This window comes from Triticum aestivum, chromosome 1A (genome assembly GCF_018294505.1).
Source record: "Triticum aestivum cultivar Chinese Spring chromosome 1A, IWGSC CS RefSeq v2.1, whole genome shotgun sequence".
In the NCBI taxonomy this organism is placed as follows: domain Eukaryota; kingdom Viridiplantae; phylum Streptophyta; class Magnoliopsida; order Poales; family Poaceae; genus Triticum; species Triticum aestivum.
The window spans coordinates 587,038,702-587,052,198 of NC_057794.1; the positions used below are offsets into that span (position 1 = coordinate 587,038,702).

General features: G+C 46.4%; 1 pseudogene; it reads right to left on the minus strand.

Moving 5' to 3' along the window:
- Positions 1–10,120: 10,120 nt before the first annotated feature.
- On the minus strand, positions 10,121–12,690 carry LOC123182818 (AAA-ATPase At3g50940-like; annotated as a pseudogene).
- Between the last annotated feature and the right edge of the window lie 807 nt (positions 12,691–13,497).

Here is a 13,497-nt window from a genome sequence, read left to right on the forward strand (position 1 = left end):
CCGGGGTGCCCCTGCCTCCGTATATAAAGGTTCAAGAGAGGAGGAGGCCGGCCGGCCCCTATGGCGCGCCAAGGAGGAGTCCTCCTCCTAGTAGGAGTAGGACTCCTACTAGGAGGGGGAAAGAAGTGGGGAGGGAGAAGGAAAGGGGGGCGCCGCCCCCCTCTCCTAGTCCAATTCGGACCAGGGGGGGAGAAGGCGTGCGGCCCACCTTTGGCTGCCCCTCTCTCTCACCACTAAGGCCCATATGGCCCATTACTTCTCCCGGGGGGGTTCCGGTAACCCTCCGGCTCTCCGGTTTTCTCCGAAATCATCCGGAACACTTCCGGTGTCCGAATATAGCCGTCCAATATATCAATCTTTATGTCTCGACCATTTCGAGACTCCTCGTCATGTCCGTGATCACATCTGGGACTCCGAACAACCTTCGGTACATCAAAACGTATAAACTCATAATATAACTGTCATCGAAACCTTAAGCGTGCGGACCCTACGGGTTCGAGAACAATGTAGACATGACCGAGACATGTCTCCGGTCAATAACCAATAGCGGGACCTGGATGCCCATATTGGCTCCTGCATATTCTACGAAGATCTTTATCGGTCAGACCGCATAAAACATACGTTGTTCCCTTTGTTATTGGTATGTTACTTGCCCGAGATTCGATCGTCGGTATCCAATACCTAGTTCAATCTCGTTACCGGCAAGTCTCTTTACTCGTTCCGTAATACATCATCTCACAACTAACATATTAGTTGTAATGCTTGCAAGGCTTATGTGATGTGCATTACCGAGAGGGCCCAGAGATACCTCTCCGACAATCGGAGTGACAAATCCTAATCTCGAATACGCCAACCCAACATGTACCTTTGGAGACACATGTAGAGCTCCTTTATAATCACCCAGTTACGTTGTGACGTTTGGTAGCACACAAAGTGTTCCTCCGGCAAACGGGAGTTGCATAATCTCATAGTCATAGGAACATGTATAAGTCATGAAGAAAGCAATAGCAACAAACTAAACGATCGGGTGCTAAGCTAATGGAATGGGTCATGTCAATCAGATCATTCAACTAATGATGTGATCTCGTTAATCAAATAACAACTCTTTGTTCATGCTTAGGAAACATAACCATCTTTGATTAACGAGCTAGTCAAGTAGAGGCATACTAGTGACACTCTGTTTGTCTATGTATTCACACATGTATTATGTTTCCGGTTAATACAATTCTAGCATGAATAATAAACATTTATCATGATATAAAGAAATAAATAATAACTTTATTATTGCCTCTAGGGCATATTTCCTTCAGTCTCCCACTTGCGCTAGAGTCAATAATCTAGATTACATAGTAATGATTCTAACACACATGGAGTTTTGGTGCTGATCATGTTTTGCTTGTGGAAGAGGCTTAGTCAACGGGTCTGCAACATTCAGATCCGTATGTATCTTGCAAATCTCTATGTCTCCCACCTGGACTAGATCCCGGATGGAATTGAAGCGTCTCTTGATGTGCTTGGTTCTCTTGTGAAATCTGGATTCCTTTGCCAAGGCAATTGCACCAACATTGTCACAAAAGATTTTCATTGGACCCGATGCACTAGGTATGACACCTAGATCGGTTATGAACTCCTTCATCCAGACTCCTTCGCTTGCTGCTTCCGAAGCAGCTATGTACTCCGCTTCACATGTAGATCCCACTACGACGCTTTGTTTAGAACTACACCAACTGACAGCTCCATCGTTTAATGTAAACACGTATTCGGTTTGCGATTTAGAATCGTCCGGATCAGTGTCAAAGCTTGCATCAACGTAACCGTTTACGATGAGCTCTTTGTCACCTTCATATACGAGAAACATATCCTTAGTCCTTTTCAGGTACTTCAGGATGTTCTTGACCGCTGTCCAGTGATCCACTCCTGGATTACTTTGGTACCTCCCTGCTAAACTTATAGCAAGGCACACATCAGGTCTGGTACACATCATTGCATACATGATAGAGCCTATGGCTGAAGCATAGGGAACATCTTTCATTTTCTCTCTATCTTTTACAGTGGTCGGGCATTGAGTCTTACTCAACTTCACACCTTGTAACACAGGCAAGAACCCTTTCTTTGCTTGATCCATTTTGAACTTTTTCAAAATCTTATCAAGGTATGTGCTTTGTGAAAGTCCAATTAAGCGTCTTGATCTATCTCTATAGATCTTAATGCCCAATATGTAAGCAGCTTCACCGAGGTCTTTCATTGAAAAACTCTTATTCAAGTATCCCTTTATGCTATCCAGAAATTCTATATCATTTCCAATTAGTAATATGTCATCCACATATAATATCAGAAATGCTACAGAGCTCCCACTCACTTTCTTTTAAATACAGGCTTCTCCAAAAGTCTGTATAAAACCAAATGCTTTGATCACACTATCAAAGCGTTTATTCCAACTCCGAGAGGCTTGCACCAGTCCATAAATGGATCAATGGAGCTTGCACACTTTGTTAGCTCCCTTTGGATTGACAAAACCTTCTGGTTGCATCATATACAACTCTTCTTCCAGAAATCCATTCAGGAATGCAGTTTTGACATCCATCTGCCAAATTTCATAATCATAAAATGCGGCAATTGCTAACATGATTCGGACAGACTTAAGCATCGCTACGGGTGAGAAGGTCTCATCGTAGTCAACCCCTTGAACTTGTCGAAAACCTTTTACGACAAGTCGAGCTTTGTAGACAGTAACATTACCGTCAGCGTTAGTCTTCTTCTTGAAAATCCATTTATTCTCAATTGCTTGCCGATCATCGGGCAAGTCAACCAAAGTCCATACTTTGTTCTCATACATGGATCCCATCTCAGATTTCATGGCTTCAAGCCATTTTGTGGAATCTGGGCTCACCATCGCTTCTTCATAGTTCGTAGGTTCATCATGATCTAGCAGCATGATTTCCAGAACAGGATTACCGTACCACTCTGGCGTGGTTCTCACTCTGGTTGATCTACGAGATTTAGTAGTATCTTGTCCTGAAGTTTCATGATCATTATCATTAGCTTCCTCACTAATTGGTGTAGGTGTCGCAGAAACAGTTTTCTGTGATGTACTACTTTCCAATAAGGGAGCAGGTACAGTTACCTCATCAAATTCTAGTTTCCTCCCACTCACATCTTTCGAGATAAACTCCTTCTCCAGAAAGTTTCCGAATTTAGCAACAAAAGTCTTGCCTTCGGATCTGTGATAGAAGGTGTATCCAATAGTTTCATTTGGATATCCTATGAAGACACATTTCTCCGATTTGGGTTCGAGCTTATCAGGTTGAAGCTTTTTCACATAAGCATCGCAGCCCCAAACTTTCAGAAACGACAACTTTGGTTTCTTGCCAAACCATAGTTCATAAGGTGTCGTCTCAACGGATTTCGATGGTGCCCTATTTAACGTGAATGCGGCCGTCTCTAAAGCATAACCCCAAAACGATAGCGGTAAATCAGTAAGAGACATCATAGATCGCACGATATCTAGTAAAGTATGATTACGACGTTCGGACACACCATTACGCTGTGGTGTTCCGGGTGGCGTGAGTTGCGAAACTATTCCGTATTGCTTCAAATGTACACCAAACTCGTAACTCAAATATTCTCCTCCACGATCAGATCGTAGAAATTTTATTTTCTTGTTACGATGATTTTCAACTTCACTCTGAATTTTTTTGAACTTTTCAAATGTTTCAGACTTATGTTTCATTAAGTAGATATACCCATATCTGCTTAAGTCATCTGTGAAGGTGAGAAAATAACGATATCTGCCACGAGCCTCAATATTCATTGGACCACATACATCTATATGTATGATTTCCAACAAATCTGTTGCTCTCTCCATAGTATCGGAGAACGGTGTTTTAGTCATCTTGCCCATGAGGCACGGTTCGCAAGTACCAAGTGATTCATAATCAAGTGGCTCCAAATGTCCATCAGTATGGAGTTTCTTCATGCGCTTTACACCGATATGACCTAAACGGCAGTGCCACAAATAAGTTGCACCATCATTATCAACTCTGCATCTTTTGGCTTCAACATTATAAATATGTGTATCACTACTATCGAGATTCAATAAGAATAGACCACTTTTCAAGGGTGCATGACCATAAAAGATATTACTCATATAAATAGAGCAACCATTATTCTCTGATTTAAATGAATAACCGTCTCGCATTAAACAAGATCCAGATATAATGTTCATGCTCAACACTGGCACCAAATAACAATTATTTAGGTCTAATACTGATCCCGAAGGTAGATGTAGAGGTAGCGTGCCGACCGCGATCACATTGACTTTGGAACCGTTTCCCACGCGCATCGTCACCTCGTCCTTAGCCAATCTTCGCTTAATCCGTAGTCCCTGTTTCGAGTTGCAAATATTAGCAACAGAACCAGTATCAAATAACCAGGTGCTACTGCGAGCATTAGTAAGATACACATCAATAACATGTATATCACATATACCTTTGTTCACCTTGCCATCCTTCTTATCCGCCAAATACTTGGGGCATTTCCGCTTCCAGTGACCAGTCTGCTTGCAGTAGAAGCACTCAGTTTCAGGCTTAGGTCCAGACTTGGGTTTCTTCTCTTAAGCAGCAACTTGCTTGCCGTTTTTCTTGAAGTTCCCCTTCTTCTTCCCTTTGCCCTTTTTCTTGAAACTAGTGGTCTTGTTGACCATCAACACTTGATGCTCCTTTTTGATTTCTACCTCCGCAGCTTTTAGCATTGCGAAGAGCTCGGGAATAGTCTTATTCATCCCTTGCATATTATAGTTCATCACGAAGCTCTTGTAGCTTGGTGGGAGTGATTGAGGAATTCTGTTAATGACGCAATCATCTGGAATATTAACTCCCATCTGAATCAAGTGATTATTATACACAGACATTTTGAGTATATGCTCACTGACAGAACTGTTCTCCTCTATCTTGAAGCTATAGAACTTATTGGAGACTTCATATCTCTCAATCCGGGCATTTGCTTGAAATATTAACTTCAACTCCTGGAACATCTCATATGCTCCATGACGTTCAAAACGCCGTTGAAGTCCCGATTCTAAGCCGTAAAGCATGGCACACTGAACTATCGAGTAGTCATCAGCTTTGCTCTGCCAGACGTTCATAACATCTGGTGTTGCTCCAGCAGTAGGCCTGGCACCCAGCGGTGCTTCCAGGACGTAATTCTTCTATGCAGCAATGAGGATAATCCTCAAGTTACGGACCCAGTCCGTGTAATTGCTACCATCATCTTTCAACTTTGCTTTCTCAAGGAACGCATTAAAATTCAACGGAACAACAGCACGGGCCATCTATCTACAATCAAACATACATAAGCAAGATACTATTAGGTACTAAGTTCATGATAAATTTAAGTTCAATTAATCAAATTACTTAAAGAACTCCCACTTAGATAGACATCCCTCTAATCCTCTAAGTGATCACGTGATCCAAATCAACTAAACCATGTCCGATCATCATGTGAGATGGAGTAGTTTCATTGGTGAACATCACTATGTTGATCATATCTACTATATGATTCACGCTTGACCTTTCGGTCTCCGTGTTCCGAGTCCATATCTGTATATGCTTGGCTCGTCAAGTATAACCTGAGTATTCCGCGTGTGCAACTGTTTTGCACCCGTTGTATTTGAACGTAGAGCCTATCACACCCGATCATCACGTGGTGTCTCAGCACGAAGAACTTTCGCAACGGTGCATACTCAGGGAGGACACTTCTTGATAATTTTAGTGAGAGATCATCTTATAATGCTACCGTCAATCAAAGCAAGATAAGATGCATAAAAGATAAACATCACATGCAATCAATATAAGTGATATGATATGGACATCATCATCTTGTGCCTGTGATCTCCATCTCCGAAGCACCGTCATGATCACCATCGTCACCGGCGCGACACCTTGATCTCCATCGTAGCATCATTGTCGTCTCGCCAATCTTATGCTTCCACGACTATCGCTACCGTTTAGTGATAAAGTAAAGCATTACTGCGCGATTGCATTGCATACAATAAAGCGACAACCATATGGCTCCTGCCAGTTGCCGATAACTCGGTTACAAAACATGATCATCTCATACAATAAAATCAGCATCATGTCTTGACCATATCACATCACAACATGCCCTGCAAAAACAAGTTAACGTCCTCTACTTTGTTGTTGCAAGTTTTACGTGGCTGCTACAGGCTTAAGTAAGAACCAATCTTACCTACGCATCAAAACCACAATGATAGTTTGTCAAGTTGGTGTTGTTTTAACCTTCGCAAGGAGCGGGCGTAGCCACACTCGGTTCAACTAAAGTTGGAGAAACTGTCACCCGCAAGCCACCTATGTGCAAAGCACGTCGGGAAAACCGGTCTCGCGTAAGCATACGCGTAATGTCGGTCCGGGCCGCTTCGTCCAACAATACCGCCGAACCAAAGTATGACATGCTGGTAAGCAGTATGACTTATATCGCCCACAACTCACTTGTGTTCTACTCGTGCATATAACATCAACACATAAAACCTAGGCTCGGATGCCACTGTTGGGGAACGTAGTAATTTCAAAAAAATTCCTACGCACACACAAGATCATGGTGATGCATAGCAACGAGAGGGGAGAGTGTGATCTACGTACCCTTGTAGATCGACAGCGGAAGCGTTATGACGACACGGTTGATGTAGTCGTACGTCTTCTCGGCCCGACCGATCAAGCACCGAAACTACGACACCTCCGAGTTTTAGCACACGTTCAGCTCGATGACGATCCCCGGACTCCGATCCAGCAAAGTGTCGGGGAAGAGTTCCGTCAGCACGACGGCGTGGTGACGATCTTGATGTACTACTATCACAGGGCTTCGCCTAAGCACCGCTACAATATTATCGAGGACTATGGTGGCAGGGGGCGCCGCACACGACTAAGAATATGATCACGTGGATCAACTTGTGTGTCTCCGGGGTGCCCCTGCCTCCGTATATAAAGGTTCAAGAGAGGAGGAGGCCGGCCGGCCCCTATGGCGCGCCAAGGAGGAGTCCTCCTCCTAGTAGGAGTAGGACTCCTACTAGGAGGGGGAAAGAAGTGGGGAGGGAGAAGGAAAGGGGGGCGCCGCCCCCCCTCTCCTAGTCCAATTCGGACCAGGGGGAGGAGGCACGCTGCCCACCTTTGGCTGCCCCTCTCTCTCACCACTAAGGCCCATATGGCCCATTACTTCTTCCGGGGGGGTTCCGGTAACCCTTCGGCTCTCCGGTTTTCTCCGAAATCATCCGGAACACTTCCGGTGTCCGAATATAGCCGTCCAATATATCAATCTTTATGTCTCGACCATTTCGAGACTCCTCGTCATGTCCGTGATCACATCTGGGACTCCGAACAACCTTCGGTGCATCAAAACGTATAAACTCATAATATAACTGTCATCGAAACCTTAAGCGTGCGGACCCTACGGGTTCGAGAACAATGTAGACATGACCGAGACATGTCTCCGGTCAATAACCAATAGCGGGACCTGGATGCCCATATTGGCTCCTACATATTCTACGAAGATCTTTATCGGTCAGACCGCATAACAACATACGTTGTTCCCTTTGTCATCGGTATGTTACTTGCCCGAGATTCGATCGTCGGTATCCAATACCTAGTTCAATCTCGTTACCGACAAGTCTCTTTACTCGTTCTGTAATACATCATCTCGCAACTAACTCATTAGTTGCATTGCTTGCAAGGCTTAAGTGATGTGCATTACCGAGTGGGCCCAGAGATACCTCTCTGACGATCGGAGTGACAAATCCTATTCTCGAAATACGGCAACCCAACATGTACCTTTGGAGACAGCTGTAGAGCACCTTTATAATCACGCAGTTACGTTGTGACGTTTGGTAGCACACAAAGTGTTCCTCCGCCACACGGGAGTTACATAATCTCATAGTCATAGGAACATGTATAAGTCATGAAGAAAGCAATAGCAACATACTAAACGATTGGGTGCTAAGCTAATGGAATGGGTCATGTCAATCAGATCATTCAACTAATGATGTGATCCCGTTTAATCGAATGACAACTCTTTGTCCATGGTTAGGAAACATAACCATCTTTGATTAACGAGCTAGTCAAGTAGAGGCATACTAGTGACACTCTGTCTGTCTATGTATTCACACATGTATTATGTTTCCGGTTAATACAATTCTAGCATGAATAATAAACTTTTATCATGATATAAGGAAATAAATAATAACTTTATTATTGCCTCTAGGGCATATTTCCTTCACTTGTTAGTGTCCAACAACTCCCACATTTGTTAGATTGCATCAGTAGTTATTTTGAACTAGCATTTCCCTCTTAAACTGACTGGAACACCTTGGGTCGTCTAAACCCTCTCCCGGTATCCCAAAGCCGCATTCTCTTTTCTGTCTTTCATGTTTGTGTTTTATTTTTCACTTGGTTTTTCTTTTTTAACCAAGATATATGGTTTTTTATCCGATTTCGCACATTATCTATATCAACTTTCTTATTCTCCGTGCAATCACGGAAGTTGTCCGTACTCTAGCGAGGTCCCATAAAAAAAAGAACCAAGCAATCTAGAGAGAAGGTTGTGACTTCATGATGGTTTTTGAAGAGTTTGGTTGGTTTTGAGCGACTTGATTTCGCCCGTTATCAATCTTAAATGGTAAAAATAGGACAACAGTTGCTCGAAGGTTGTTAAAGAGAGATGTTGTGGGTGAAAGGCAAGTGACCACGATGTTGTGCTTGACGCACACTTAGCATCAAGACATGGCGATAGTTAAGACATTGCGCTTGGGAAAAATGAATGTGTTTACAAAAAAAGCTGTTAATAAGCTGCTTTTTAGTGCTGTAGCAACGCACTAAGAGCATCTCCAACGGCCGCACAAAAATTCCGCGCTCAATAAACGTTATAGCGTGCCACTGTGTTGGAATTTTGCTAGTAGGCCTTTGGACCAAAGCCCAACTAAAATTCTGAAATTCTCTTGGCCCATTCATGCACACATATGAGTGAAGTGAGTGTGGCTAAAGTTTAGTCCCATCCCGGAAGTTGAGAGAGAGTTGCACCTCTTTATAAGGTGAGCTCTTCTACCACTTATATGAGCATTAGAAGAGAAGACCTACACGCGCGCTCCTCCTCCTCGCTCGCCTCGCCACGACGCGGGTTGCGGGATTGAGCCGAGGATAGAGCTATGCACGCTGTCTATATTTTGACGCGTTAATTACTGAACCGTTTCTGATTCTTTTGGATCGTGACGACTCGGATATGGGGTTTATTCCCACGACCTACCCGGCCCGCATTATATAGTCAGGCAGACGTCTGCCCTAGCCGCCGCCGCTTCGTATGGTTTCGCACCACCGTTTCAGATCATTGCGTCGCTAAGTAAGTCTTCTTCATCCCTCCTTTCGGCGTGCACCGGGAGAAGGGACAGCAGGCCTCCGGAACCCCGCCTCTCGTGATCCTGTACGGGAGAGGGGCGATCAGGTTTTTGGGGAGCGCACTCGCGCGACTGCTGGCAGCGACGACTTCGCGAATGACGACTTCTTCCCCGACCTCGGCAACCTCGTCCTCAACGACATGGGTGACAACGTCAACGCCGACGGTGTTGCTCCCGCTGCACCATATGTGATTCTATCCTTGCTGTTCGAGATCGTGGTAGAATTCATGTTTCTAGTATGTGCCCTAGATGTGATCTGTTCATCTGCTATGCTAGTTCACATGATTTAGTTTAATCTCTGTTGTTGTAGTCATGATTTATCTTCTGTTTATTCGGATTAAATCTCGTAGTAATTTGCTCATATTTCCAACACACTGTAGCACTTTTAATGCGCCGGTACCAACTTTGCTTTGGCAGACGCCCAAAAACCCGCGCCCAAAAAGCAGACAGTGCAAATTGTGAAGCGCGCAATCCGGCGCCCAAAATATGCTGCGCGCGATAGTGTTTTTCAGCGCGTGCCCAAAATCTTTTAGCGCTACAGTTTATGCTGGAGCTGCCCGGCGCCCAAAAAACTAAACTTTTAGTGCGCGGAGCTCTTTTTGGACGCCTGTTGGAGATGCTCTAAGTGCCTTATTAGTAGCTCCAAGAATGTTAGCAAGATGTATCTAGTTGCTTGAAAAAATGCTGAAAATTCATAACAAGAACTAGTCTGGCACGTGTACATTTATATAGCAGAGTATTTGATCATCTATAATTGCTTCTATAATCCTCTATATTGTAAAATGTCCAGAGCACGATATGATTTCATTGTCTTCTCCTATTTATTATCACCATTGTGGTTTCCATCTTGGTTCACACCATTGTTCTCACCGGCGTCACCCCTCTTTGCCTTGAGGAACCGGATGAGATCTCGGATTGCGGCGTCCGCCCCGCCATTATTCCTCCCTACAACATCGGTGACCTCTTCGATCGTGGTCGGCACCTCACTCAACAACTGCTCGACCTCGGGAATCATGGCACGGTCTTTAAGTGATTGGTAGTCACGGGACACGCCCCTAAAGTACTCCGGAGTGCAGTACAACACCATTGTCTGCTCATATTTCTCCACCTTGTTGTTTCCATGATGTTTCACGCCCTTGCTCGCACCGACTTCTCCCCTCTTTGCCTTGAGGAACCCGACGAGATCACTAAGCGCAGCGTCGGCTCCGTCGTTCCTCATCAGAACCTCGGCAACCTCTGCCGGTGTGATCGGCACCTCCTCCATCAGCTTCTCGATCTCCGGATATATGGTGTGGTCATCTTCGACGAAGTGGTAGTTCCTGGCCAGGATCCTGAAGGACTCCGAGGTGCAATATCCCATGTGGATGTGCATGTCCATCCTACCAGGCCGCAGCAGTGCCGGGTCGAGCCGCTCCTTGTAGTTGGTGGTGAAGACGATGATCCTCTCCTCCCCGCTCGTCGACCACAGCCCGTCGACGAAGTTGAGCAGCCCGGACAACGTCACCTGTTCGACAAAATACACAAATTAGTTCATCCCCGGAAGCATTGATATATGGTAAAAAAAAGATATCAAAGACCCAATATTATGCATGAATACGTATGATCGATCGTGATTGAACTCCTAGTAATTGAGACAAACCTTGTCCTCGTTGTCTTCTCCTCCGATGAAGCTGTGCCTGGCACGCCTCTCGCCGCCTTCGTGGCCGCGCTGTGGCAGATCGACGCTGCAGTCGATGTCCTCGACGACGAGGATGGAGCGGTTGCTCATGCCGACGAGCAGCCTGCGGAGGTCCGAGTTGGACTTGACCTCGGTCAGCTCGAGGTCGTAGATGTCGAACTTGAGGTAGTTGGCCATGGCGGCTACGAGGCTAGACTTGCCGGTGCCCGGCGGGCCATAGAGCAGGTACCCGCGCTTCCACGCCCTGCCGGTCCTGCGGTAGTAGTCCTTCCTCCCGACGAACCGCTCGAGGTCGTCCATGACGGACCGCTTGAGGTCGCCGTCCATGGCGATCGTGTCGAAGGTGGAGGGGTGGCGGAGGTCCACGGGGGTCCACGCGTCGTACTCGATCATGTGCATCTTGAGGTCCCGGTGCCGGTCCCGGATGGCCTTGGCGGCGTCCACGACGAACGGGAGGTAAGAGGCGAGCGCCTGCTCCTTGTGCTTCTTGTGGAAGCTGAGCTCGAAGGATCTGTGGCAGCCGCCGTGAGGGCCGCGGCGCCCGTGTTGGCCGGCGCCAGAGCCGTGGCTTGCGAAGGAGCCGCTGTTACCGGCGACGTCGCGGGAGACGAGGCGCCAGGTGTAGGTGACGCCGTCGTGGACGTCGACGGTCTCCTCGCCGTGGTCCATGGTGACGAGGATGCCCTGGGCCTCGTCGACGCGCGAGGCGCGGAGGCGGCGGGCGGCGGAGGCGGTGCCGGTGAGCGAGGCGAGGTAGGCGCGGGCGGCGTCGAAGAGCTGGTTGGGCGCGAGGCCCTCGGCCTCGTCGATGAGGACGGTGTGGGTGGGGGAGAGGCGGGCGCGGAGGCGGCGCACCACGTCGGCGGTGGAGAGGGTGAGCGCGTCGCGGAGCTCGTAGGGCAGCAGCTCGTTCATCAGGCCGTTGATGACCATCGCCGCCCCGCCGCCGTTGCCGCCATGGCCACGTAGCGCTCATACTCGCCGGACGACATGCCGCAGGACTTGATCGACGGTAGCACTGAGGAGCGGATCGAAGCGTGAAGGTAGGACAAGGCGTGCGTGCGTCTTCCTCCTGATAAATCCTTTTCTTTCTTGGGGTTGGGACAATCGTGGTAGTGTTGTACTCCGTATATCATATTAGGACACAGATTTCTCAAAAAAGAAGGACTTGACAGATTAGAGATCAAACTACACGTGGCTGTCTAACTTGCCAAATTTGCTACTAGGCCGAATCTCACCCTATGCGGGCATCGGCACGAGGCGATCCGTAGGAGTCGCCCGGTGCGGCAGGGGCTGGCTGAGCATGTATCAAGGCGAGGCCCCTTGTTCCGGTCCAAAGGATTGTAACAGGGACCAATTTGCAAACATGGACTATGGTTGGCGGTTTCTGCCCGAGCCTCGTCATCAAAATCAGATCAGATGGTCTACCCTCAAAAAATACCCTCAAAAAAAATCAGATCAGATGGTCGCAGAGGCCATCGATGAGTCCGATCAAAATCAAAGCAACATCTAAAAACGGAGCCTCTCGTTAGCAAGGGCCTGAATCCACGTACTGTCATGACCCTAAGGCCACCAGGGATGAGGCGGATCGGCCTTTGACGGGAGGCTAAAACCCTACAAGGTAGAGAGGGTGCTTGCTCTGCCTCGCGAGGGCCGCCCGTGCAAGCTAGGGTCTTCAAATTATTATCTTCGTTTTTTATACAAAGCCACAAACTCAATTGTAGGTACCTTCTCTGTTTCTAAATATATGTCTTTTTAGATATTTCAATATGGACTACATACGAAGCAAAATGAATGAATATACACTCTAAACTACGTCTATATACATTCATATATAGTTAATATTGAAATCTTTAAAAAGACTTTTATTTGGGAACCAACCTGTATTTGGATTGTTAGAGGGACAGTGGTATCTCCAGCCCACCAGGGTTCAGGTGTTGGTGATCGCATTATTACTCATGGATTGTTTTCACGATTTCCGGCGATGCGCTTTTAGTGGAAGAAGATGTTCCCATCAACGACGAGGCGCCTACGGCAACTTCGTAAATTTCAAGATGATATGTCGGCTTAGTTCTCGAAGGTGCTCATAGGGGTAGAGTGTGCATGTGTGCGTTCATATGGGTGAGTGTATGCATGTATGTATGGGTGTTTGCATCTGTACTGTGTTAAAAAAAGACTTATATTTAGAAACGGAGGGAGGATCAATGTAAAATTTAATGCCTGCTTTGTAAGTCAGTTTTTCTCTTTATTTACTAGGATCATTAATACGACACATGCATAGAAGGAAACTGAGTGAAGAAAGTAGTTGATTGTCAGTAAGACTATATGCATGCAAGCATTAAATAGATTGCTATTACAAAAAAAA